At 31.8% G+C, this 27770-nt stretch overlaps 2 long non-coding RNA genes across 3 annotated transcripts in view; one reads left to right on the forward strand and one right to left on the reverse strand.

Annotated features, from left to right (window-relative positions):
* Positions 1 to 310: 310 nt before the first annotated feature.
* Positions 311 to 27770, forward strand: part of LOC143231802 (uncharacterized) — a 45465-nt gene continuing 18005 nt past the window's right edge. The window contains exons 1-2 of the long non-coding RNA XR_013017193.1: positions 311 to 369; positions 11051 to 11110. This is a non-coding gene — a long non-coding RNA (uncharacterized LOC143231802). The remainder of the gene's footprint in view (positions 370 to 11050; positions 11111 to 27770) is intronic.
* On the reverse strand, positions 17730 to 27618 carry LOC143231804 (uncharacterized). 2 transcript variants are annotated; one of them, XR_013017195.1, is made up of 3 exons: positions 26942 to 27025; positions 26415 to 26593; positions 17730 to 18272 (listed from the first exon to the last, which is right to left on the reverse strand). It is a non-coding gene; the product is annotated as an uncharacterized LOC143231804 (long non-coding RNA). The 2 variants fall into 2 exon arrangements; XR_013017196.1 differs by having other exon boundaries at positions 17732 to 18272; positions 27009 to 27618.

A 27770-nucleotide genomic window follows, 5' to 3' on the forward strand; every position in this document is an offset into this window, starting at 1 on the left:
TTAGTTCTAGTTGTTGTTTACAACAGTGACTGTATTGTGTGGTTATTAAGTTGGTAATTCGTTGTACAAAGTAAGATAAATGAAAACTGAAATACAGCATATGTGTTCGTGTTCAGATATTAAGGGTTTCCAAACCAAGTATAAGTTCGGTTATGTCTTTCGTTGTCTGCTAATATAAAACTCTATTCCTTTTACTTGTGTTAATTATATAAAGGTTAAAAATTGAAATCGTTTCGGTTAGTTAACCCGAACTAGGGTTCAGGTTAATAATAATCGTGATTTTTGTTTTATTTTCAGACACACAAGTAATTTTTATGTCAGCGTGTTAGAAACCTAGTATGACAATAATTTGTCTTTGAAAAAAATAAGGTAAGAGAATACGTATATACTTGTATTACAGGATTATTTGATTATTAAATTTTGTTTAAATTTAAAATTCAAAATTATTGTGAGATATAAGGATTTTTTTTTTCAACACGTCTTTTCTGATTTTTGAAAGTAAGCCTGTATTACTAACCCTAAAATAGAATATAGACTGAACGATTTGTGGTTATATAAAACAAAATTAGCGCAAAGCTAAGAAAAGCACTTTATCGTGTACTAAGTGAGAACAACTTTCCAAATATTGACCAGGAATGTGGCTTTGCGCAACCAATTTGAAAGATAGATAGTAATACATATCGCTTAAAACCACATCCGGGTATTTAGTACAGTCAGTTTACAGTTTACATCTCAGGAACTTTAACTTACTTTGAGGTAGTTTTGTACGTTATCCACACTACAATGAACTATTCCTTGTAACAGGGTTTGTGTTTGCTTATAGCAAAGCCACATCGGGCTATCTGCTGAGTTCAGCGAGAGGAATCGAACCCCTGATTTTAGTGTTGTAAATCAGCAGACTTACCGCTCTACCAGCGGGGGACCCTTGTAAGATAACTTTGTTTGGATGTGATTTCAAGAGTCAATACAAAAAATCCAGTTTCGTGGTGCAAATATTAAACTTGGCGTACTCTGGAGAATTAACTATATTTATCAGATATAGAAATCTATAAGTTTTTATGTTAAATAATTTATTGAAAAACAACAACCTTAAAAGCAGGATCAGTTTTCAGTACTTGGTTCCAACCACCCCTCTCGCGATAAAGAATCTGAGGCGCTGAACACCTACCTCCTTAAACAGGCTCGAGGCTAAAAACAAATGGTATCAGTGTTGAGATTAATTAATTTTTGTTTCTTCTAACGAGTAAAAACTGGTGTTTGTAGAAAATTGATTTTATAGATTAAATACTAAGCTTCCTGTATATATATAAAAAAAAAACAAATGTTAGAGTTCAGGCCTAGAGAATAGGAAAGTAGATTTTAATAATGCAGTATATAATTAAGTAGAAATTGATAATATCCTCCTGTTAAAATTTATGATCAGTAGAGAATCCTTAGGAGCTACAAGTACTCTTGTTCTTAAATAATTTTTATTCTATATTTTTTATATAATATATTTAAAATTAGGTCTATATTAAGCTGCATTGCTGCTCATAAATCTTTGCTCCGCATTGTTGGTATCACGAAAAGTATCAGGTTATTATTACTCATTCTCTTGCTAAAATCTGGTTTTATCTTACTGTCTGAAAGGCAAGTGTATTATAATGCTCAATTTGTTGATCGTAATGTGCTCCTCGTTTTGATTACAATGCAAGAAATTTGAATAGCATTGAAAAACGTTGTATGTATATATATGTACATATACAAATATATATATATATATAACTGTTTTAATTGTTCGTGATATATTAATTGAACCAGAACAAAAGCTGTGTCTAGTCCTTTTGTATTGTGTAGTCTCATGTAACCAGTACGTAAAAAATGAATACACTTTTACAGGGCTTACACAGAATCCAATAATACGAACTTTTTTCCGACCTTTTATGAACAATTACTGAAACAGAATTCTGATGACAACAAAAACCTCGTGCTTCAACCGAATTCACTCACTCTAGAAACATTAGTGAAGGAAGTACTTAAAGTATGAGTAACGATTACTCCGAAATGTGCATAGGGCTGGTTGTAATAGCAAGCATTATCATCACTTTCTAATAGTAAATGTCCACTGTTTTAATCTTGTTTCTATGCTTCAACAAACAGCATTTATGCGTGAGAAATACACATTAATCAAAACTGTCAGTGTGAGCTTTTGGTTGTCAAAATGTGCTATTCAGGTTACCCCTTGCTTAACAAATGTACAGATCGATGGGTGTTGAGAAATTCCATTTAAAAGATGGGTGGAAAACTAGTAAAACTAGAAAACTAGTGAAAGGTTTGTTTCGTAATGGAAAAGAGCAAATTTTGAACAGACAAAAACTGTTATTTAACAGAAGTTAGTGTTAAAAGAAGGCTACATCATAATGGTGTTACACTAGAAAAACATATTTTTGATAGCTAGTGAGTACAGTAAAAGCAGTGTGCTAAAATATTCTTAGTTTCTACAATTTCTTACATTAATATTATTTCCTCTATATATCGATTATAATTTTATAATTGTTTCTAAATATAAAGCTGTATTTTAATCTTTGTGACAAGAGCACTGTGTATTGAAACGTATAATTCAAACAAAACAAGCGCTATTGTGCACCTTAACCTTATAATTATTGTTATAATGTTCAATACCATTAGTATCGGGCCGGCATGGCCAGGTGGGTAAGGTTCGTAATTCGAGTGTCGCGGGTTCGAATCCCTGTCGTACTAAACATGCTCGCCCTTTCAGTCGTGGGGGCGTGATAATGTGACGGTCAATACCACTATTCGTTGGTAAAAGAGTAGCCCAAGATTTGGCGGTGTGTGGTGATGATTAACTGCTTTCCCTCTAGTGTTATACTGCTAAATTAGGGACGGCCAGCGCAGATAGCCCTCAAGTAGCTTTGCGCGAAATTCAAACCAAACCCATTAGCAACCACATACTGCATCATATTACGTAACTTTGTTACAACACTTGATGTAAATAACACCAGTATCTAATACGATTAAATACAACATTCATGGTGTTCTTGTGCGATTTTTGAGTGACTTGTGTTGTCATTAAGAGATCTTGTAACCGACAAAATCAAGGTCCTGTAAGTAATTTCATGCTTTAATAGCTCAGAAAAAATGTTTTTATCAAGTCGAAAATTTTAGGGTTAAGATGTTTATATCGAGTCGAAAATTTTAGGGTTAAGATGTTTATATCGAGTCGAAAATTTTAGGGCTAAGTGATGGAGTTAATGATTCAGTTCTCGCGATGTCGTTCACAGCATAATTTAATATCTTTGTTATTACTCAATACTATTATTTAAAAAACAAACAAACTGCAAAATGTATTTTCAAATGTTTCATTGCTTTATAAGCAGCTTTCTGAAGCAACAGATGACCTGTAACTTTTATTGGATTTAATCGTCTCAATATCTTACTATAAAAGATAATGTTCATGATAATAGATTTTGAGCCAGTTTATGTACAACATGCATTTCGTTATGAGTTTAAGCAACTTTTGCATATTACGTTAAAAAAAGTATTTAACATAATTACTCTAATTTCCAAGTTTTCCAAATCTTAAACATTTGGAAAATTAAAAATTAGAGCAAACGCTCTGTGCTATTCCACATATTATACGGATTTATTGAAATATAGGAGTTTACAATAATTTTACACAAAAATTATACTGTCTCTGTTTATTCTAACTTCTTGCTCCTCAAATTATTGAACTGAATCCAAAATATAAAGAAATCCGAATCATTATCCATTTGTTGTTACGACAACTTATCCATTTATTGTTCTTGTTAAAATACTGTTATTATTCAAGATTAAAAGCTAACTGTAAAATATGGTTCTATAGGTTGTGTTTTTAAAATAATATGTGTTCGTTCTATGGACCCTATGGAATAGCTTGTTAATGTTTCCATTACTATGATTACGTATGATTAAGCCGTGATTAATTGTCGATTACTATACTTTTAAAAGTAGAAGAATTAGCATAATTCATTTTCTTGTCACTTTACACTGTTTGTATGAAATACATCAGATCTGTACTATTATAACGCAGTGGGTTAAGAATGTCTGTGTTGAAAGAACACGTGTATAATTTGTTGGCCTGTTTGATCGACGTGTCTACCGAATACGTCAGTTTTGTATTTACATAACATCTCTTACGTTATGGTAGATATTTATCGTTCGAAACAATACCACAGAAGAACAGAAATAATGCTCACGTTGTCTACAGGGTGTCTTTTAAAAAGCGTTGTTAACAGAAACCATGTTTGTTTTAGTTATCTACTGCCGATTTCACAAACGAGTTAATTAATTAATTAATATATTAAGACCATATATATATATAAAGAAATATAAAGTGCATAACAAGATGTTTTGTATATTTCCAGTTCCTTCTAATCAAAGGACATATACCCATGCATGTATGTTACACAAGAAAAGAAACGAAAAGTCTAAAATAGTTATATGAAATACAATTACAAATAAAGTTCGAAACTCACCAGTGTGTTGTTTGAATAAACATTAATATACAAGATTAATGGTTTGTAAGTAAAACTTAGTGTTGTGAGACTTACACGTTTGTGTACTGTAACTACACTAAATCAGAAACAGATTTTAAAGAGCTCAGAGCTGACTGTCCTTTCGTATCCAGCGGCAGTGTTTCGTTAACTATGTATTTTATTAAATTATGCGTCACGTGATAAAGAGCTCGTCAGTCGTTGGACTTAAAATTACTACATCCATGCTGTTTTATTCGCAGAGTTTAAGAACACTTAAAGATCAGGGAACTATGATTTCTCAACAGTTTGCTCTGTATCTTATCTCTTTTATTAAACTGGAATATTTTCTATATTTTCGTAAACGCTTTTCTTAAATATCCAAGTCCTTTCCTAAGAATTTACTGAAAGACGAAATAATTTTTTTTTCTTTTAGAATTAAGAGTAGTTTCTTCTCAGGGTTCGAATATTTGTCTCGAAACCAAAATTCATCGATCTTTGCTCTACCAGGCCTGGCATGGCCTAGCGCGTTAAGGCGTGCGCTTCGTAATCTGAGGGTCGCGGGTTCGCGCCCGAGTCGCGCCAAACATGCTCGCCCTCCCAGCCGTGGGGGCGTTATAATGTGACGGTCAATCCCACTATTCGTTGGTAAAAGAGTAGCCCAAGAGTTGGCGGTGGGTGATGATGACTAGCTGCCTTCCCTCTAGTCTTACACTGCTAAATTAGGGACGGCTAGCACAGATAGCTCTCGAGTTGCTTTGCGCGAAATCCCAAAACAAACAAACTTTGCTCTACCTTTTTATTGTCTTTCTTTTGGAAAGCAGATCAGTTGAAAATATAACCACACATAGACGCGTATCTACAACTATACATTTTAAAACAGCTTTAATTTGTTTCGTTTAAAAACGTGCAATCTAATGGCTTTGGTGAGAACTTCTATAGATCATGAAAATTTTTGCGAAATACTTAACACAGAGACATACTATAATAAACGTATTAATGTACCGTGTTTGTGACTCTTGGTGCTCGGTTGTCTTTGCTTATTTCCTTAACACGCAACAAAAAGAACTGTTTTTTTTTTTTCCTTTTTTTCCTTTTTTATTTCAGGAAATGAAAGTAATAAATACATCTACATACACACACATATATAGGATCCAGTCAGAGAAGAAGCGATTTTTTATTATGTTTCCTCAAACCGTATAAACTGGAAAGGCTGAGCTGATTCTATTGCTCTGGTCACGTAGCTATAAAAGCCATCCAATGCTCGATTAGGTCGGAATTGTAATTTCCATACGATAAGTGATTCAAACTCTTTTTCCAATATGAAAGTCATCGAGAATGCTAAGGATGGAAAGCAATTGTTTTATAGCATTTACATGCAGTGTCGTGTCATTAAGTCATACTAGTACATTTTTAAATCATCATGACGCGTGTGGGTATTGTCTTATATATCCAAAAAAATGTTTCTGTATGTTTCTTCTAATATATAGCTGCTACGTAGTATTTCGTTCTAGAATGAATTTAATACATATACATATATATATATATATATAGAAAATTAAAATATATTCTAGGGTAAGAAGAGAGAACCTACAACGACAAATCCTTCATGATATTCGTGACGCCATTGTCTCAAGTTACAATACTCGAACCATAGGCCTTAAAATACACTTTCTTATTTACTGTGTTGCATTTCTTATTAAAATATGCAGCGATTAATACATTCTCTCTATTTTATCTTTTTGAAACGCGTGACTTAGAAAAGCGAGCATTGTTATCAGTAATAAGTGACCACGACTAGCACCAATAACTCATTCATTGCGTGGCATACACCCATATAGGTTATCAAACTGTCATCTAGATCATAAATGGTTTTCAACGTCTCCTAACCAGAACCTGATATCGGGTTTATTCTTGCTACTTTTGATTTTTGATCGCTTACGGAGGCTTTGATGATGGAGAAAAGTGTAATCATAGTTCGAATCCGAAAAGAAATGTTATTGTTGTTATATTCTACACCGAAAACAACAACAAACAAACCAGTTCACCAGATATGAAACATTCCGTTCCCAGTAATTAATAATAAAATTAAGATGTTTTAATTAGAATTAATTAATTAATTAATCAAACAGCAGATGTCGCGATGAAATTAATTATTCCTATGATACATTTTCACCTATATAAGTATAAATACTTATAAATTCGCCTAAAGATACATATACATATATCTATAGAAACACAGAAGTAATGGATCAAACACCTTATTCATCTATACGACAGAGAAAATTAAAATAATGTCATATTAAGCTTTGAGGGAAGAACAATTCTTAATATTAAAAACTAAAATCACCGCCAGAGAAGCTCAGTCATAAGCTGTTTGGCCAGGTGATTAAGGCACTCGACTCGTAATCAGAAGGGTCGCGGGTTCGAATCCCCGTCACACCAAACATGCTCTCCCATTCAACTGTGGGGCGTTATAATGTGACGGTCATTCCCACTATTCGTTGGTAAAAGAGTTGACGGCGGGTGGTGATGACTGGCTGCCTCCCCTCTAGTTTTAAATTGCTAAACTAGGGACGGCTAGCGCAGATATACCTCGTGTAGTTTTGCGCGAAATTCAAAAATAAGCATATACTGTTTATTGTTTCAGTCATCCAAATCCAGGTTAAAATCAAAGAAAGGTTTCTTATTATGAGTGTAGAATTGGTATATAAAAAAGACAGCAACATTAGATATTTTTTATAAAGAAATGTGACGTATTTAGACAATTGAGTTATGAGTTTCAACTTCAACTGATTAGAGATGTTAGTTTTGGGCGAAAACGAAGCTTTGATACTTTCAATAAAGTTCGAGAAATAGATTCCGTGAGGGACAAAAAGAAAAATGCGTCTTCCGTGAAGAAGAGAAAAGAGGTTTTATATATCACAAGTTGGTTTACAGTTTTGTGCCCAGTCAAGGGAAGGGTAGAGTTGTTGTTTTGAATTAAGCACAAAGCTACACAATGGGTTATCTATGCTCTGCCCACCACGGGTATCGAAACCCGGTTTTTAGCGTTGTAAGTCCGCAGACATACCGCTGAGCTACTGGGGGGCTAAGAGGAGAGAGGCACGTGCTGATAAGTCACATAAGCACATTTATGTGTTTTATTACTCATCCGTGTCCAAAGGTAAATGACTTCAAATCTTTGTCTATAGTAAAGCAACAGATGCGCTACGAAGAAGACCATAAACTATGCTGATGTTTGAGATTGTATGCCAGAACTTACTGCACGTCCAGTCGTGTAAGTAAAGTGGTGTACTGTAGTCTAGGTGATGTAAAATAATGTTACCGCTCTACCTGTTAAAAAAACAAAAATGCAACATTTGGTTGTGATGTTGTCTGACCAATAAACAAGTTAATTAGAGGTGTTTCTTACCTGGAAAGGCGTACATTTGATTCGGTAATATTCAACAGTAAGCGATACACAAAGAAAGACGCACGTTACTATCAAGATCCGATCTTCTTGCAAGTGCCGATATCTTACTGAATAAGCCGCCTTCTAGAGACCTTGCGATTTAAGCGAGATCGTGTGAGCAAGCCCTTGACACACCATACTGTTAGCTCTGTAGTGATTATGTCTGGCTGGAAACAGAAATGTGTTTCTTGTAGGTGTTGCAGTTTAAGGCTGTTTATTGTACAGAATATACTGGGAACAATGGCGAAGATAAACATACATTCGAGTTCCACACTTAAGTTGCAAAAGAACCACACCAGAACTTGCCAGTTATATGAATGATATTTTAATACTTCGAGTTGTTCTACACTTGACATTTCAAGGTAAAAATCATAACTTATTCGCTCGCTTCTAAATTAGCTCAACAAGCAGTCTTTGTTTTGAATACTTTACGAATTCATTAAATCATGTGATACTAAGCTCAACAGACGTTCGTATGTAAATCAATTATAAACAAATACTTGAATAACACTTTTCTTACTGTTAGCTTTTCAGCAAGATATTTTAACCGTTTCCTATTAATTGCTTGCTCTTGAAAACTCTATTTAACTCTAGTTTTTAACACGATAACCCATTAACTGTAATGCTATTCGATGACATAAAAACACTTTTAATAATAATTTGGAGCACTTTAATTTACAATAAAACAAGATCCTTATTCATAGCGTGCTATACTATATGATAAATAAAACAAGCTACTTTGTAGTTACGTATAATAATGAACTTGTGTATACTATAACCATTCATGTTTTGATTATTCCCCGTTTTCTTAGATGATGCGAGACAAGATACCTTTAATAGACTAAACAGTTTGAATATCTTTTCGAGAAAGATACGCTACGGAACATCCAGAAACTGTTGCTCTGAGAAAATAATGTTGAAATATGATTAAAATCACCCCCAACGGGACTGTAAGGCTCTGTTATGGAGAAATAGAAGTCGCGCAGTGAAAATTATGTACACTGAGGAACACTTAAACTAAGTAATCAATATAGCAGTCCTCAACATTGGGAGAGTGCGTACAATCAACGGGTTATAAGGAAAAATTAGATGCATTTTTTTTCCTACTTTCAATTTAAGGTAAATGAAAAAAATTAATATGTTTAGAAACCCTTTTAATTTACCCGGTATTTTTTTATTACACACAATCGTCAGTGAATTTACCGCGTTTTAGAATATGTGAATATATATATATATTTTTTCTTCCTAAATAATTCACTAAGTGTACAGAAAAATGTACACTTTAAAAAGAATCTACGAAGTTTTTCAGTGAATTAAAATAAATGTGTGTTACAGTTAAAGCATATTTCTGATCGCTAGATATATTCGTGACATACGAACCCAGTATACATTCTCTTTTATATTATTTCGATATAAATCATTGGTGATAAAAAAAAATATTGGTTAAAAATTTTAACCAATCTAAACAGAATGACCTCGTCTCTGAATTACGCTCGAAACGCGTATTTGTAAATGATAAAATTATTACAGTTATACTAGTGGGATTCTTAATATTAGTTTTAGAAGAAAAAATGTAATTTTAACTGAAATTATCAGAGAGATAATATTACACAATATTTTTACGTTGTTAAATTACCATTGATTTAAAATGTTTTCAATTTTCAAGGAAAATAAATTAATCAAATTTTGTAATAATGATAACAGTAAAACACAACAACAAAAAACAGGTCGGTGCCTAACAAATTACTCCATGTCATTTATCTTCTTAAAAATATTACTTGAGTGCAAGGAGAAAATAGTATGTCGTAAACATAAAAAATTACTCTTTGAAACAAAGATCTCAGTGTTAAAAGTATAAATTCTTTGAGATATCTATAAGTTATACGACACTTACCTTGTAAGTGTAATATCCTGATGTAACAAAAGCTATCAAAATCAGGTTATGTTAAGTTTAAAAGAAGAATGTATTATTTCACTCTAAGATGTATGCCGTCTTACACCTTCTAACCCTACTAATGGCCATCAATAGTATTTACTACAAGTTCGAGTGGCGGCGTCTCAAGTCTGTTTAAACCCTTCCTTCATGAAACTCCCTCGTGCGGAGTGGAAGAGTGCTTTGGACAAAGTGATGTTTTTAGAAGCAGACATATTTGTTAACCCCACTATCTCACTAATATTGATTTTTCGTAAAACATTAACGGCGTTATTTTGATTGTATTACTGTACTGAGGAGATAAATTAATTGATTAACACGGATACTGTATATATATATCTATGTACACGTACGAAACAATATCACGGCTTCTCTACCAGTCTTGTAAATAATTCATTTTGTGTTGTAAAATAGTTTAGTGACCACATTTCTCTTGAATTTTGTAGAGAACTTAAGAAAATTGAGATAAACAAACACTTAGCCAGCTAGTTATTGTCTGTAATGCGGTACTGAACTTTCTGATAAGAAAACGCTTATAATGAAATGAATGTTGAGGCCTCAGTTGATAAAAACAATATTTCAAGTATAAAATTAAACTGTTAAGCTTAGGTGTAGAAAATAACTCTCTGATATTGTCAGAAGTCACACTTTTTGCTCTTACTGTATAACAAGGGAAAAAAATTTCCAAACAAAACTGTGTATTATCTGCTTATATTTGCTAACGTTATTTTTTAATATTATGCGTTGCATCTGTATTAGTACCATAAATTGGAAGGGGGAGAAAAGAGTTCTGTTTCAAAGATCTGTCGTGACGTTTAACATCTTAACATTATTTATGACAGTCGTTTCAAGCTCAGCCTCGTCTCTGTATCACTCCGCAACAAAATGGCCGTCAATCAAAACAACTGAGAAGGCGTACACTAAAAAGAAATGTAGATGAAACGTGTTACGAAATTAAGAATAAGAAAACTATTTAGATTATAAAAATAATGTCATGACAATCGTCACTTAATATTAGTTCCATCTCTCTGTACGTGTAAGAGAAATTGAAGTTAGAATAGATTAAATTATTAGTTGTGATAGAATTGACACAGATTCAAGTCTTGCTGAACTGTATAATAACATCTTTCTTTTATCTTTGATTTTTTTCAGTAACTGATTAAATTACAGAAAAAACTCCCATCTACCGGAGAAAGACTTCTATTTACAAGCGTAAGTGGTTTTCGTTTTATTTTAAAATGACACATGTTATTCTTGCCAGAACACAAAAAAAAATCTTTATACCCTTTGAATGCTGTTTCCCTCCACATTTAATCTAGATTAAGTAGTAAATCTACGCATTATTATTTCACGCATTATTTTCTAATACATAACGACGTAATATTTTCATACACGTGCTTTCCACGTAAGCGCAATTATTTTTATGCGAGGCTTCTTTGTCCTGGTTTTAAATTTTTAAAATACGTTCACTAATACTGAGAAACGCATCTTTGACAAAGCCTCGGTAAACCCGTAATTCTTGACTCAGTGAACGTTTGCTTCATGAAATATTTAAAAAGGTTTCTGCAGATTCGGGTATTAAACCCAACCGTTAGGCGATCATTCACTTTAAACCGAATAAAAAACACAAACAAACAAAGCACGTTAATAAAGCATAAAAATGTGTGAACTGAGGTCATCTCAAAACGAGGTCTTCAGCTACTTGAATTAAATTACTGTATTTCAGTCACAAAGATATTTATAATTGAAATTGCATGATTAACACGGCTTTCTTTTTTTTTTAAACAAATTGCAATGAGTTTCTATGTTCGTTATAAGTGTTAAAATTGGCTTTAAACTCTCAATATAATATGTTTTTTTTACAACACTGTAGGGCCACATTAAGTCCGCAAAGACTGAAATTAATATATTCTTGTTCAAGCTTGAGGATCTGGCTACTATGTCGTTAGGCGTAAGCCTACGTATGTCAGATTTTCTTGACTATTATAATCTCAGGTGTGTCTTACTTCAGTGAGTTGGTTTTGACTTACAGGTGTAATTGGCAAGGTGTAAACGTCTCTTTATTCTATTACCTTAAGTGGTGTATTTTATGGTTATGGACAACCAGTACCAGGTGATGAGAGATATATTTTTATGGGCGTGACTTATGTTTCTTTACAATAAGAACAACCCCATCATTACCACGTACAAAAGAAACGCAAATCCTAATGAAAAATTACGTGTGTTTTTTTTATGGAGAAATATCTCAATTAGTGCTATCAGTGTTTGATATCAGTGTATGACACACGTATTTACGTTTTAATAGTGTTAAATTACTTATAAATAACAGTTTGAATCAGCTGCTAAAGATAATGTCACTCTTAAAAGGAATTATTACTTCTTAAACATAGTCTCACCTTAATTTATGTTTTACTGTTGCAATAAACATCATAACATGACGTGGTTAGTAAGCCTTGCCTTTATTTTAATTGTTTTGTTACAATAAACATCATAAAATGAGCTAACTGCCACAGTCTTACCTTTGTTTCAATTGTTCTGTTACAAGGAACATCGTAACATGATAGCAATAGTAGGGTTATAGTTATGTGTTTTGATAGGAACACTATTATTGAATATTATTAAATAACTTTAAACTTTTAGTCGACTGTCGTCTTTTGTCTCAATTTATTCGTAAAACAAAAATAAACATCTTGTGTTACAATCAGGAAATTTTACAAGTAGCGCGAAAATATGAACAAATGGATGTTCAATATTTTGTAAAGCATTTTACTATTCGCAGCAGTTTCATCCATGTTTACGCAAGTTATCAACCATTTATATATATATATACAGGTACTAACTACCCTTGCGGCTCATACAGTAATTACCGTATTGTGCATTAAAGGTATTTTTCCAGGACTATTAAGTTCTGTATTAAGACAAGTTGAACTGATTGAATTAAATCAGCAATGTCTATGAATATAAACGTCTACGTCATATAATTGCGTTCAATCATTTCTAAGTGACAAATAATCTAATGTTATGGGTTTACATTAAAATACAAATCACTTAGGGTAAATATGTAGCTGACTATTTGCTTCTAAAGCCCGCACGTGCATGGTGTGATCTGAAACAGCATGTAAATGTACACTGTTGGACATTTTACAAGACTAAACCCGAACTGCACTGTGTTAGTGGTAGGTAAGTAATAATTTCCACTTGTCTCTCATTTTTACACTACTAGTGACACAAAGCACTTCTCAATTACATTTTACGATTCTTGTTCCAATAAGGGCGATCTAAATCTAAACAGTTTCGTTCTCAGTTAACTGCTATAGAAAGACACATATACAATTTATCGATAGTAAAGGTTACTGTAAGAGGATTACCGTTTGTGGCTCTTTTATTGGCACTAAATCAAATTTTATCACTTCTTCTGAGTAAATATGGTGTTTTAAACATATGCAGATATTAAAAAGGCCAAAAAAAAAACGTTTCGTACGGAATGACTTTTACCTTACGTTCGCTAACACAGACACTAAACAAATAAAATAATGAAAATACCTGAAACTGTCTCATGCCGTGTTAAATTGCATCGTACGTTCGATAGCTCGGATACAAAACAACGGTTAACACAGAACATAAACATAAACATGTTGTTGTTACTCACATAAACATCAGTATTTTTACCAGCCATCTTTTCATAGTATTTAAGCAGCATACAATATTACAATATGTTCATAATATTAACTGTTTACAGTATACAATATTACAATATGTTCATAATATTAACTGTTTACAGTATACAATATTACAATATGTTCATAATATTAACTGTTTACAGTATACAATATTACAATATGTTCATAATATTAACTGTTTACGGTATACAATATTACAATATGTTCATAATATTAACTGTTTACAGTATACAATATTACAATATGTTCATAATATTAACTGTTTACAGTATACAATATTACAATATGTTCATAATATTAACTGTTTACAGTATACAATATTACAATATGTTCATAATATTAACTGTTTACAGTATACAATATTACAATATGTTCATAATATTAACTGTTTACAGTATACAATATTACAATATGTTCATAATATTAACTGTTTACAGTATACAATATTACAATATGTTCATAATATTAACCGTTTACAGTATACAATATTACAATATGTTCATAATATTAACTGTTTACAGTATACAATATTACAATATGTTCATAATATTAACTGTTTACAGTATACAATATTACAATATGTTCATAATATTAACTGTTTACAGTATACAATATTACAATATGTTCATAATATTAACTGTTTACAGTATACAATATTACAATATGTTCATAATATTAACTGTTTACAGTATACAATATTACAATATGTTCATAATATTAACTGTTTACAGTATACAATATTACAATATGTTCATAATATTAACTGTTTACAGTATACAATATTACAATATGTTCATAATATTAACTGTTTACAGTATACAATATTACAATATGTTCATAATATTAACTGTTTACAGTATACAATATTACAATATGTTCATAATATTAACTGTTTACAGTATACAATATTACAATATGTTCATAATATTAACTGTTTACAGTATACAATATTACAATATGTTCATAATATTAACTGTTTACAGTATACAATATTACAATATGTTCATAATATTAACTGTTTACAGTATACAATATTACAATATGTTCATAATATTAACTGTTTACAGTATACAATATTACAATATGTTCATAATATTAACTGTTTACAGTATACAATATTACAATATGTTCATAATATTAACTGTTTACAGTATACAATATTACAATATGTTCATAATATTAACTGTTTACAGTATACAATATTACAATATGTTCATAATATTAACTGTTTACAGTATACAATATTACAATATGTTCATAATATTAACTGTTTACAGTATACAATATTACAATATGTTCATAATATTAACCGTTTACAGTATACAATATTATAATATGTTCATAATATTAACTGTTTACAGTATACAATATTACAATATGTTCATAATATTAACCGTTTACAGTATACAATATTACAATATGTTCATAATATTAACTGTTTACAGTATACAATATTACAATATGTTCATAATATTAACTGTTTACAGTATACAATATTACAATATGTTCATAATATTAACTGTTTACAGAATACAATATTACAATATGTTCGTAATATTAACTGTTTATGTATATTTTTATTTTACACATTGCACGAACAGAAAATGAATTCATGTTATAGTATTCCAACCGAACTAATAGTCCAATAATCTTTATATAGACAAATATCCTAAACCGCTTAATAACATTTGTAATTTTAAGTGTATCAAAATAATGGGTTGGCCTTCTTTAATTTTGTTTTCGTTTGCGTGTTTAATTTAGACAGCTTGCTCAGAGAAACAAGTAATTAACTGTAAATGTTACGACATTTAAAATTACATTAAAATGTCAGGCTATTTCAGAGACACATTGTTTGAAATAAATCGTAAACTTTCGAAAGTGTTGTTCTCAGATTGAATGTTATAGTAAGGGTGAAAAGTTCATTATTCCTTAGTACCATACGTGCACTCACAGTTCAGTATATTGTATACGTGATCCATTTAACCTTTACATGCCTATCCGAACTTCATGTTTATTTATGAAAGTTTCAGTGATACATATTTATGTGTTACGTATATTACTTAAGAGTCCTGTTTACAGTGCAAACATCAGTTGTTAGTTACAGTTGTAATTTGCACTCTGGCTTTCGGCAGTTTGGCTTGTTATGAATTAGAACAGTTGTTTCTTATATTTTGAATAAAAGAAAATTAAACAAGTAAAAACACTGTTGTGATGTAATATATATAAAAATTACACATAGTTATTTCTTCGACAAGAACTTATAGATTAGATATAACCATTTTTTCTACGAGGACTTAAAGATTAGATCGTCTCTTAATCGTTTCTTTTACATTCGTTTAAAGATTAGGCATAATCGTTTCTTCTGCATGGATTTAAAGATTAGGTATAATCGTTTCTTCCGCACTAATTTAAAAATTAGGTATAATCGTTTCTTATAAAAATACTTTATAATTTAAGTTTGTCTGTTTCTTTTATTCTGTAAGGACAGAAGATTTTAGTTAGGCCTACAAATACAGAGAGTTATTAAATTAATTTGCAAGACTATTTAAGTCTGTGCAGGATATAAACATGTATGTTTCCTGTTCGTTAAACCAGCTGGTTTTCATGTTAACAAAGTACCATAACACACTTCATTCATTTATGCTCAGTGCTTAACACGAGTTCTTTTTTAGAGATAACAATTAGATTTTAACACTCGTGCACGTCCTATTTTCATATACTTTATATATTTCGTTTTACTTTGAACGGAAAACTCGAAATGCGTTGTGTACTTATATCGATGCCTTAAACAGGCCTCCGAAAATAAGTATTTTAAGGCTTATTTTTCGAGTTAATATTAACTGTGTCTTCAAATGCTGTGTTACATTTGCCTCACAGTCCGTAACTCAATAAAACGCAGTTAATGACTTTGCGTAAAATAATTTTTAGTGCTCATTACTCAGAACTGTTCTATCATGGCGCCAAAACGTCTGGTTCCGAGTTTATACAGACGTATCTAATTATAATGTTCAGTTCTCTCTCTTCGTTTTTGTTGTTTTGCATTAACTATTTGCTTGCGACATAAATTTTTTGAAAAATGAATACGTACATGTAGTAACGCACACGTATTCTCCATGTTTACATATACGTATGGAAATATTAATACCTAAGCAGCTCGAAATTGTAAGCGAAACGAATTCTGCTTTAACTTTCCAGTAAGCTACCAGTGCACGGTTGTTGCACTTTATATCGAAAAGTTCTGCATATTGTGAGCAAACAATTCTGAATATATGTATATGTAAGTGCGCATGCATGTTTCCATCTGCTAAGTTTTAAATTCAAAGTCGGAAGTACTCTAAAATTGGTCTCATATGCCAATCTGCAATATATTCGTGAACTTTTTTATGCTTATTTTGAATTATTTTAGACTTATGTTTTGCTTGAAGTGTCCATCTTCTATTTTTATTAAGAAGTATTTCATGTCGTTTGTTTGAATAACTGTTATATAGACTTTCTGAGTAACCTATACATTTCAAGTTATGGGTACAATTACTTTACTTCGATAAAAAAGTGAATAACAAAGTAAAATTTTAATGCGATTGAATCTTATATAGCGTACTGAACAGTTAAATCTTAATGTAATTCACATCTAAGTCATGCTTGAAACCAAGTGTCTGGCAATGTAATGCGTGCTTGTCTGCCTAAACTTAGAAAATTTACAAAGTGAATCAAACACCAAGTGCATTAAATATAAAACGGTCAATTTTTATAATTCAAATCTCTTTTTGTTTCTATTTTATGACTCATAAACGCATCTCTTTTTATTTTCCCTGAAGTCCAACAGCTTCAGATATCTGTCAACTGCCTATACAATGAAGTACACAGAGATTATCTTATAAATAAACTTTACAGTATCTCTTTAAAAGACACGGTAATAGATTATTAAATATTTGTTACGATAACTGTCGATTAATACACTAGTTTATAATGATAGTTTAAAAGATAATTTGGTGTGGTAGAACGCTGACACCGAGAATAAACATTATTTGTGATAATAAATTAGAAACAGTAGAAACTTTTAGGAATCTCGCTTACATATTTGTTTATTTACCGTTATTTAATATTGTCATTAATTTTGATCAAAGTACACATAGAAAATAAAACTACATAGATCCAGAGGGATACCATGCACATATACAAAGTGTAGTTAGTTTAATTTTGATATATTTTAGTTAGAATCATTCCAACTCAATAAGCCAAACTACTCTTGTAAAACTTTGTCTTATTTTAATAGCGACTGCCGTCAAACTTTACAGTCTCCAAGAATGCAGGCTTTCTCATTCAACAGTTTCGCGGTTCGGATACGCTACCAGTTTTCACTCTGTTACATATTTTTCTTAAGCGGCCCTTAGGTGAGCACTCTACGCGGAGATTCATGATTTTGGAAAGGCCTGATATCACATCGAAGCTCACGGTAGCTTCCTCGGAGAGTTTAGGGAGAGTATGATAGTTTATCTGTTTTAAATGTTATGCAAAGTATCGCTCGCCGAACTTATTTTACAAGACAGCCGATTGAAATACATTGCCTAACCTTAAAGATGGACCCTCGTGAAACATCTATTTTATGGAGCCATAAAGATAGTTACATAATTTGAAATACCCACGTGACGGGTAGGCGTGCCTAGTTCCTACTGTTGTGGTCGTTTCGAACGATACTGGAATGAAAACAAAATTAATAATGTTTTAAAATTTGGAGAGAGCTTTTTTTCCTGTTTTAATAACTAAATATTAAACAAAGTAATTCGATGATTAGGCTTAAGACCTTTTAAAGGAAATAATTTCAATAGACATGTTATAGCTTGCCCAAAAACTAATAAAATGGTGAGTACTGATGTCCCACATTTTGAGAATGAACGTTACAAAGTTACTCGCTTTCTAGCGTTTCACACTTAACGTTAAACGTTATATGTTGGAAATCATATCATATTAACTATTGCACGAATTATTTTGTATCGTAAGTGAAGGTAGAACACACATTTTACCTTAAAAAGTGTTTGGATAAAAAAAACGTTTTTGAATCAAAGCTGCGTATATACCCTAGCTTCCATTTAACAAGACACTTGTGCTTAAAATTGAACTATAAAACAATTAATGGTTGATTGGTTATTTCGGTTAACAACCACGAACACGATTGAATAAATCAGCGTATTTGATTATCTTAGTGATGTTTGTAACGTGATGACAACGATAAAGTAAGTTATTACCTATTAATGACTTAAGTATCAGCCGGTGGTGTACTGCGAATAACAATATGTCTGTCGTGTAAATAACTACCGTCATAACATTTAATGGCGGTTTTAAGACTTTCACATTAACAACGAATTAATACGTTTCTGTTCAGCTTGTGGCTGTGAAGGAGATTTACCTTATAAAGGATTAAATGGTTTAAATACTCATATTTTCATGATTTTAAAGCGACATCTAATGACAGTTTAATTCGTTAGTCATTCGACCTCAGATTCGCATTACATACGTCGGAATTACTGATTTAATGACGTCACATAAATGTTACCATGGTGCTTTTACGACTTTAATCCGTTTGTTTATCCCATATAACACTGAAGAATGGTTGTCGTGGTACGAATTTATTGTAGTTTATAAAGTCAAACTTTATATTTCATGTTACGACGTAGTTTTCTGGTATACCAACGAATACTTTGTATTTCTTATTGCGGCATGGTTTTCTTGGGATATCAATGTATACTTTGTATTTCTTATTGCAGCATGTGTTTTTTTGGTATACCAATGTATTCTTTGTATTTCTTATTGCGGCATGGTTTTCTTGGCATACAAACGTATACTTTCACACAAAAAATACTCTTTCTGATGAAGGTAAGCTAAGAGCTTACTATTCCGGTATCTTAAAATAACAGACTGCCTATATTTAACATGAAAGATATGCCTAGAAATGCTCTGTTATTGTTTACACTATCGAAGTTCTAATTACAAAGGAAAACAATATAGATATGAGATTGTTTTCAAAATGAAAACACATTAGATTATTATGTGTCTGCGTACTGTTCTTTCGAATTTCTTATAAAGAGAGATGACAACAGAATGGTTGACTACTCAGTAAGATGTGATACGGTGGTTATCTACTGTTATACAATTGATGACAAGATAGTTATCTGATGTAGTATTTGAAGGTTGTTGGTTGTCTGCAGGGTTAAGTAATGAGATAACAGTTTGTTGCGATAACTGAGCTACCTATTTCATTGTAAGCTTCAGGTTAAGATGTGCATGATGAAGTAATGAAAAGTAATTTGGGTACTTACTGTGATAAAGAATGATATACCGAAGGTGTCCGGTTAACATGATACAACCAGTGTAAGATGCAGGAAATCTGATGTATTAGCTGTGAGTAAGTGGCAAGTTATTGAGCCACATGTACTTTAAACATTACACTACTGAACTACAAATACACGAAATATCACATGCTATACTTAGCTACCTATACACTAAAGATCAAGCTATTGAATAGCCTATACATTAAAGATCAAGCTATTGAATAGCCTATACACTAAAGATCAAGCTATTGAATAGCCTATACACTAAAGATCAAGCTATTGAATAGCCTATACATTAAAGATCAAGCTATTGAATAGCCTATACACTAAAGATCAAGCTATTGATCAATACTTATAACGCCATATTTCACTAAAGTGACTAAAATGCAGAATATTAAGGTATCTTAAACATGAGCCAGATATGGCTGAATATTTGGCTACCTATATACAGATATGACACTTTAAAGTTTGTGGTTCATATCCATACATTATGCTAAGTCCAGATGATGGCTTTGATAGATTAAATCAAACTGGACAATTGTAGTAGACTGGCTACTGTTTAATTTATACCATTATACGAGATACTGGCTAATATTAACAGTTACAGTAAAGTGCCTACTTTTTACATTTGTATTAGACTGTGTGAAGCTGACGGTATCTATTTAGCCTATTTAGTGTTCAAGCTATATAAGTTAATATTAGTTGTGAACATTTACACTTAAAAATAATTATTCAAGAACATAGAACTCTAAACTGGTTGGTTTTCATTGCTACTAATGAGACAGTGATTAATTATTCCAATGGATTTGTTAGTTGGTTGTGTACTGCAACCTTTGACTATTACAACCTTAATTATTATAATTACAGTTCGATTGTTTTTTATATATATATCCTTGCATTAAAACTAATCTAAACACGCAAAAATATATATATATGTTTAAATTATTGTATGCATTTTGTTCTTTACTAAAACAAGAAAACATAAATATCATAAAATAAACAACATTTTATGATTTTGTCGACTAACTTGAAGTGGTTACAATACCTAGGTTTATGCTTTTAGCTTGCACTGTGTTTACATGATTTGAAATACTTCAAAGGCACAGATTACAATTGCCTTAGTTTTTATATCTACATCTGATTTATAGATATTTCAATAAATATAATACATTATTCATTACATTATTATAAACAGCTTTATTATTACTATAAAGTTCTAAATTATTAGCAAATAAATTCATGATTATAGAATATACTTTCGATGAGCAGTTAAACCGAAAATCATTTGAACAAAACGGGCGGCTAATGAAAGAATATGTAAAGCTTATAACGCCACATAGTGGGAAAGGCATGAACTAATTTTGCAGTTCGAAGATTTTTGTAATTTGTTTCTCAGAAATGAAAAATTGTTACGATAACAACGACTCTTCACTGTTGATTGACGTGATAGTTTCGGACAATGTAACGAATGTTTCTTAATATTATTTACTAATCAAAGTGAAGGTTGTAAGTTATTACTGGAAGAAAATAAAAACAAACTTATCTACAACATTCCTTGTTCAATCTTTTGTAATATAACTTATTTTTAACGATACGTCTCTTAATACCATGTGTTAACTACGTAATAAACTTCAGGGTAATGGTAATAAATTTATGAAGAAGACTAAATATTTCGCGTTTTAAAATACGTCAGGCTGAAAAAAAAAACAATCAGCATAATATATCGTAAAGGATCTGCCTTCAGTTGAATTTTATTAATTATGATAAAATTTAAAATGGAATATAAAAAAAACACGTGAAATTATACTTATATAAACCATGTTTTGGGGTGAAACTAAAGTCTAAACAACATCCACTTGACACTAAAATGACCGTGGTTTTTGAAATAGGTGATGTTTATGATACTCAAGTGAATTCAAAATTTGTAACGAAACGACGTTATTTAAAAAATACGACACATTCATTGTACATGTTATTCATCAAAAATTTCTTAACATATTTGTTGTACGTTTATGTTAAGTTTCAGTGAAATTACAAACGAAGTCTAATCCAAGTTGAATATTTTCTAGGAAATGCATACAATTATTTTTTAGTTAGAAAGGGGTATAAAAAAATATGGCACGTGCTATTCAGTTCATTACACGAGATCTTCTGGCTAAACTCTGTTTTGTTTTTCGTAATTGCTAGAGACAAACAGTTCCTTGTTTCCTTCAGAATTCCTGACCACACTTAGAAAGTGTTTGGTTTTAACACTAGTTGATTTACATGGGAGGTTTATAATGGTTGTTTTCAAATAAAATTATTTTGATTAACTAAAAAACTCCAGATGAGAAAGTTGAGTTTATAATAGTATCAGATGAAAGAATTTCCAAGAAAACTGACAAAATAAAAATAATAAATAACATACAAATGAGCTTCAGGCTTAAGCAATGTGTTTAAAAGTATTAAAATTGTTTTGACACGTTATTAGATCTAATGCACTTAGTTCAAAACAGTTCTATAATGATAACCTACACAAGTGTTATAAGACACATGCAGCACAGTACTGGATTTAGAAGTCGTGTTTTTGTCTTAGTATACGATACGTAACTAAACAATGTACAATAGTGAATGTTATTGAAACAATTCTACCAATGGTAATGAACCTGTGACATTTTAAAATCTTGGATAGCAATATTTCAAAAGTATACCTCACCCTGTTTTATCTAGGCGCTTTAACAACTGTTCATGATAGTGTAAGTTAAATGACACATTTTTAAGTTCACTACTTTAAGGAACTGCTGTATCGATATTCATATACCTCAGATAAATAGGGCACTAGAAAGGTAGAATTTTGAATTATGGTGTCAAAGAAATAAGTTTTCCATATAACACATTTCTTAATGTGAAAAATAAGAAATTGTGACCAGGTCCCTGGAAACAAAAAAATTTCGTTCATTTGTGCATAACAACAAAAACGAAATACAAATGAATCAGTTACATAATTTATGCAACAGCTGAATAAAAGCTGTTTTCTGCTTAGAGACTGAGGTCCTGCTTAAGGAACATGTGAAGACAAAATTATTTCAAGACTCTTTGGTTGAACGTCTTTCACTAAACTTTCGACCAACATCCCTGACAGTTCTAGTTCAATTTCAAGAGAATCAGATTTGGTTATAAGAAAACAACAGTATGATATCCAACAATAGTGTTAACACAATTACTTGACTATAATAAATGTCACTTATTTCAATGTATATCACAAAATGCACAGCATGCAAAACTTGAAAACAAGACGAAGTTAATGTGTGATTAAAATGCCTAAAACGTTCAGTTTTCTGCTAGGTTTACCTCAATTACTTGTGATACTCTGTGATATCCATTACGTTATGTATAAGGAGCTTACTGGAATTGGAAACTCAGCTGCTCAAAGTCAACTGCAGTGTTTTTGTTGTCTCAGACCCCTGTTTGACTTTCCAGAATATTCAATAATGTTTTGTGTTTTTTTGTAGGTAAATATTGACATGCTGGTTTAGTTCCACCAGACGTCTTTCCTGACCAAAACGAATGAATAAATATTAGTTACAGTAAAGCTTGCAAACGATTCGTTTGTTTTAGCCCAAAGCCGCATTGGTCTATCTGCTGTGTCCCTCGTGGGAAATCGAAGCCCGAATTTTGTAAATGCAGTGCCGACCCACGGGGGACACTCCATATCGGAGACACAGTTTTAGTTTAAAAAGTGTGAAGCATTTTGTATAATTATTGCACACGGACATGTGGTATTTCAGATTAAACTAGTTTTAGTTTAAAAAATGTGTAGCATTTTGTATAATTATTGCACACGGGTATGTGGTATTTCAGATTAAACTTTGCATTTTAAAACTTTAATTTTTGTAACATTTGCAAAATATAACAGAACACGTTTTCTTCAATAAAACACACTGATAAGCGAAAGCATTACTTTGTTCATGTTGTTAGAGTGAAATGAAGAATCACTTCTATTATTCTCAACCAAAATTACTTTTCTAGAAGAATGAGATCTTAAACCAAATAAGATCAATATTATTACATTACTATTCATAAAATTAGCTCTTACAGTTACATAACATGCAGCATACAGTTAAAAACTCTTATATTACCACAAAGCATCACAATAAAGTGATAATCAGGAAACAGTGTGATATGGTTTACATAACTTGTAATCAGTATATCATTACTAAAGTGTAGAATATGTCATAAGCGTGAGAAATTATTGAACTGAGTTTAAGAACGCCTAATGTAACTAGAAATTAGAAACAAATTAACATGATATGAAAATAATAGCCGTGATATATATCTTATTTAAAAACCTTTAAATCCTTATTATCATCGTATATCAGTGGATAAAGTGCTTTAGGACGCTACAATACGATTTTTGTTTTGGTTTATTTGTTTACATTTACTTACAGCTCAACTGATTTTACCATAATGCCACTGTCAAGTAACACAAGGAGTCCAGGTTCTGTTTTTATATGGACCGTATATATATATATATAAAACGAGTGAACGATTTATTAGGCGTTAATTACATCAATAAATATTACTTATTACTTTTGCTGAGTCGTGTACATTTACGAGTTGAAAAAAACCCACAAACTTTTTATCTAAGAGATTGTAACGAGACTATAAAAATCGAGTAACTTTGTAGGTAGCATAGTTTATGCGTGTACTGAAGCAAGAACAGACGTGTTTACGACGACATAACGACTTTTTGCGGTAGTTTTTATGGCGTATAAAATGACCTCTAAAATTATACACTCATAGTAAACCTTTTCATTACACTTGTAACTGATTTAGATTGTCATGGCTGTGAAGTTTAGTACGTAATGCTTTCTTACGTGTTAATAAGCCAAACAGCTTACGAGTTACAGGATTTTAAATAAACATCGTAAAACCTATGCATAAACAATTAGCCACACTCCTCATTTTATGACCTATTTGTTAAATTTATTAAAATTACGTCATTCACTGAACTTTCAAAAACATCCCTGACAATTGTGGTTCAGTTTCGAGAGAATCTGATTTGGTTATAAAACAACAACGGTATGGTATCCAGCAATAGTGTTAAGACAATTAGTTTATTGTCCTAAAACATTTGTTATTAAAATTTCGGGCATCTTGTACTGTATAACATTTTATCCCCCTTTATGTTAAAATGAACAACGTTTCCTAGAAGCGACTAATCTGATTTTTTAACTGGCATCTAAAGATATTTACGATATTCTCAGCTGGTGTTCTATTGTGATCTAATATCAGTCTGTACCAAATACATGTTATTAAAACTGTTAATAGTCAAATCTAAGCGTGTGAAACGTGATTTTAGCTCGTGTTAATTTTTGTGAAATCGAACATTTGTATTAATGTTGAACTTGATGTAAAGATAATATTTGAAAACAGACTTGTTTGTTTACTTCTTTTTTATGACATGCAATTCATTCTATTTATTAGAAATATATTTACCCAAAAGTTAAGTACCATTTTTGGCGTGTATAGCTGTGATATACAAATCAGTTTCGTAAAAGAAACTCTTACACTTCGAACGTTTCATGTGTGTGAGAGTATGTTTTCTTTTCAACCAGCTCTTTTGAAGTTAATTTTTAAATCGATTTAATTAATAGATAGTAACATAATCTAAGCTACCCTCATCACTCTCAGAATGTTGAAGAATAAATTACAATAAATATAAATACACTTATCAATCCATTTACAACATCCGCACATGGTGTTCTATTATGATCTAATATCAGTCTGTTACCAAATACATGTTATAAAACAGGTGTTAACACACACGATACGTGTAGTTAACAATATGGCAATGAACACATGACAGTAAGGAACAAATAAGTTAGAGTACACGATACGTGCAATAACAATATGGCAACATGTTTTACAATGTACAACTGACAGTAAAGAACAAAATATGAGGTGGGCAGTTTTTTGTTTATTGTAATAATTTCCGCCATGTTACCGTTTATCAAATTCCAGTCGTTGTAATCAACTCGTTGTCGTTTGCTGACTGTGTAAAATGTACAAACAACATAAGCTATTAAAGACACAATTACGACAATTACAACCAAATTATTTTTTAAGAAAAAGGTTTAGTCCAATTGTGGTCTTCAGTACAACTTGTCCTACATTCTTGTTGTGCACGAGAGGATATCCAGGGAGTCATGTGAAGGATGAGTGTTTTTACTGTTAAACTGTAGTCTCACAAACAGAACACAAAGCAATTTTAGTCACAGTGTATGTGTTCACGGTGACACATAACGACGCATTATTCAACGGACTGTGGTCCATTAAATGTTATGATATGTTTAATAGTGTTAAGAGAGGTAGGCGAAATCTGGGAAGGAAAACGAGCGCGTTGGGAGAGATAGCCACATAATCATTCAAAGTACCCATAAAATTCGTGTTGTTGATTTTAGGGAGCAATTGCGCGGTACTTTAACAGCTCTATAAAATAAATTTAAGAGCATAGAGAGAGCTACTTACCTGGCTGAAGCCGTCTTCTCTACTCGTAACTCTCCTACCTCAGAGATTGGTCAAATGACCCCGAGATGACCCGAAGCTTCTCTTGAGTCACTAAATCAGCCAGTGAGAGGCGCGCCACCTGAGAAAGCCCACCCAATGTACGTCAGTTTCCTCAGAATCCGTCCCCTACACGTTCTGTACTGAGATAGTAGGGAAAATATATCTTTGTGAGATTTTTTTTTAGGACTTAAATATATTATTTACACCATAATGTAAAATAAAGTTTCTAAATTTGAACTTCGTCTGTCTTTTTCTCTCCGATAAGTTAATATATGTTGACTTAATCTTGAAAGATGTAAAACTTTATTCACAAACACTCATTAAAAATGTTTTTTTTTTTAAATTAAACCTTAGCTAAAATTACAATAATTTATTTAAGATTCTTCGGATTTTGTTTTATTACATTTCTCTCTTTCTTCCTTTTGCTCAATAAAATGTTTAGTATTTAAGGCAGTAAACAGAGTATTGTAAGTGTGCTATGTACATACCGAAACCGATTACACAGATAACGTTTCGTATCGACACTTTTGGAAGGATAATGAGAAAGTAAGTTACCTTGCAAGGAAAGTTGTGGAAACGTTTTCATCAGTAGGATGGCCCTTCGGTTTCCTTTCTGTTGGCAGACCCACCAATCTGTGTCGAAGCAGTGCCGCTCACTAGTCGACGGAGGCGGTGCCGTCCCACAGGGCGGGAACTTGGCTTCGTGCCGTTTTTATGTTTTTTTTTTCTTCACTATATTCGAACGTTTTGCTCTTTTTGATTTCCTTGAGAATTTTGTTTGTTGGTCGTGATGGCTGTGTATACACTGAAACTGAGAACTACACTAATGGAAGCTTTTGTGCATGTATGGTACTTCTGTGGAGAATAGCTAATACGACGTGCTCTGCAGACAAGCTCTTTACAAAACGTGGCTGGTGATCCCTTAGAGAGCCGGGATTACCAGATCTCTGCTGCATGTAGATGCCCATATTCCACGAAGAGTATAGGCAACCAATACTATCGGGTTTACATGACTGGAATTTCGATGCTCATTTGTATGAGGGTTTCTGTCAAAGAGGTTTAATCAAAAGCAGTCATGCAGTGAAGAATACGCGCGTGAACGCGACCAGCCTCAGGCATGTACTGAATCTGTCTTGCGGAAAATTAAGAGTCTATCGAAGATAAGATTCTATACGATGATCTCTGAAGTGGAGTCTATATCACTGATACGTCACACTTGTATATCTCGAAAGTGAGGGACTAGATCTTCACCGTTTCTTATATATCCCAGGGACATTCGCAAATGTTATGTTAACTCTTATCAATACATTGTCAACA

This window comes from Tachypleus tridentatus, chromosome 11 (genome assembly GCF_004210375.1).
Source record: "Tachypleus tridentatus isolate NWPU-2018 chromosome 11, ASM421037v1, whole genome shotgun sequence".
NCBI lineage: Eukaryota > Metazoa > Arthropoda > Merostomata > Xiphosura > Limulidae > Tachypleus > Tachypleus tridentatus.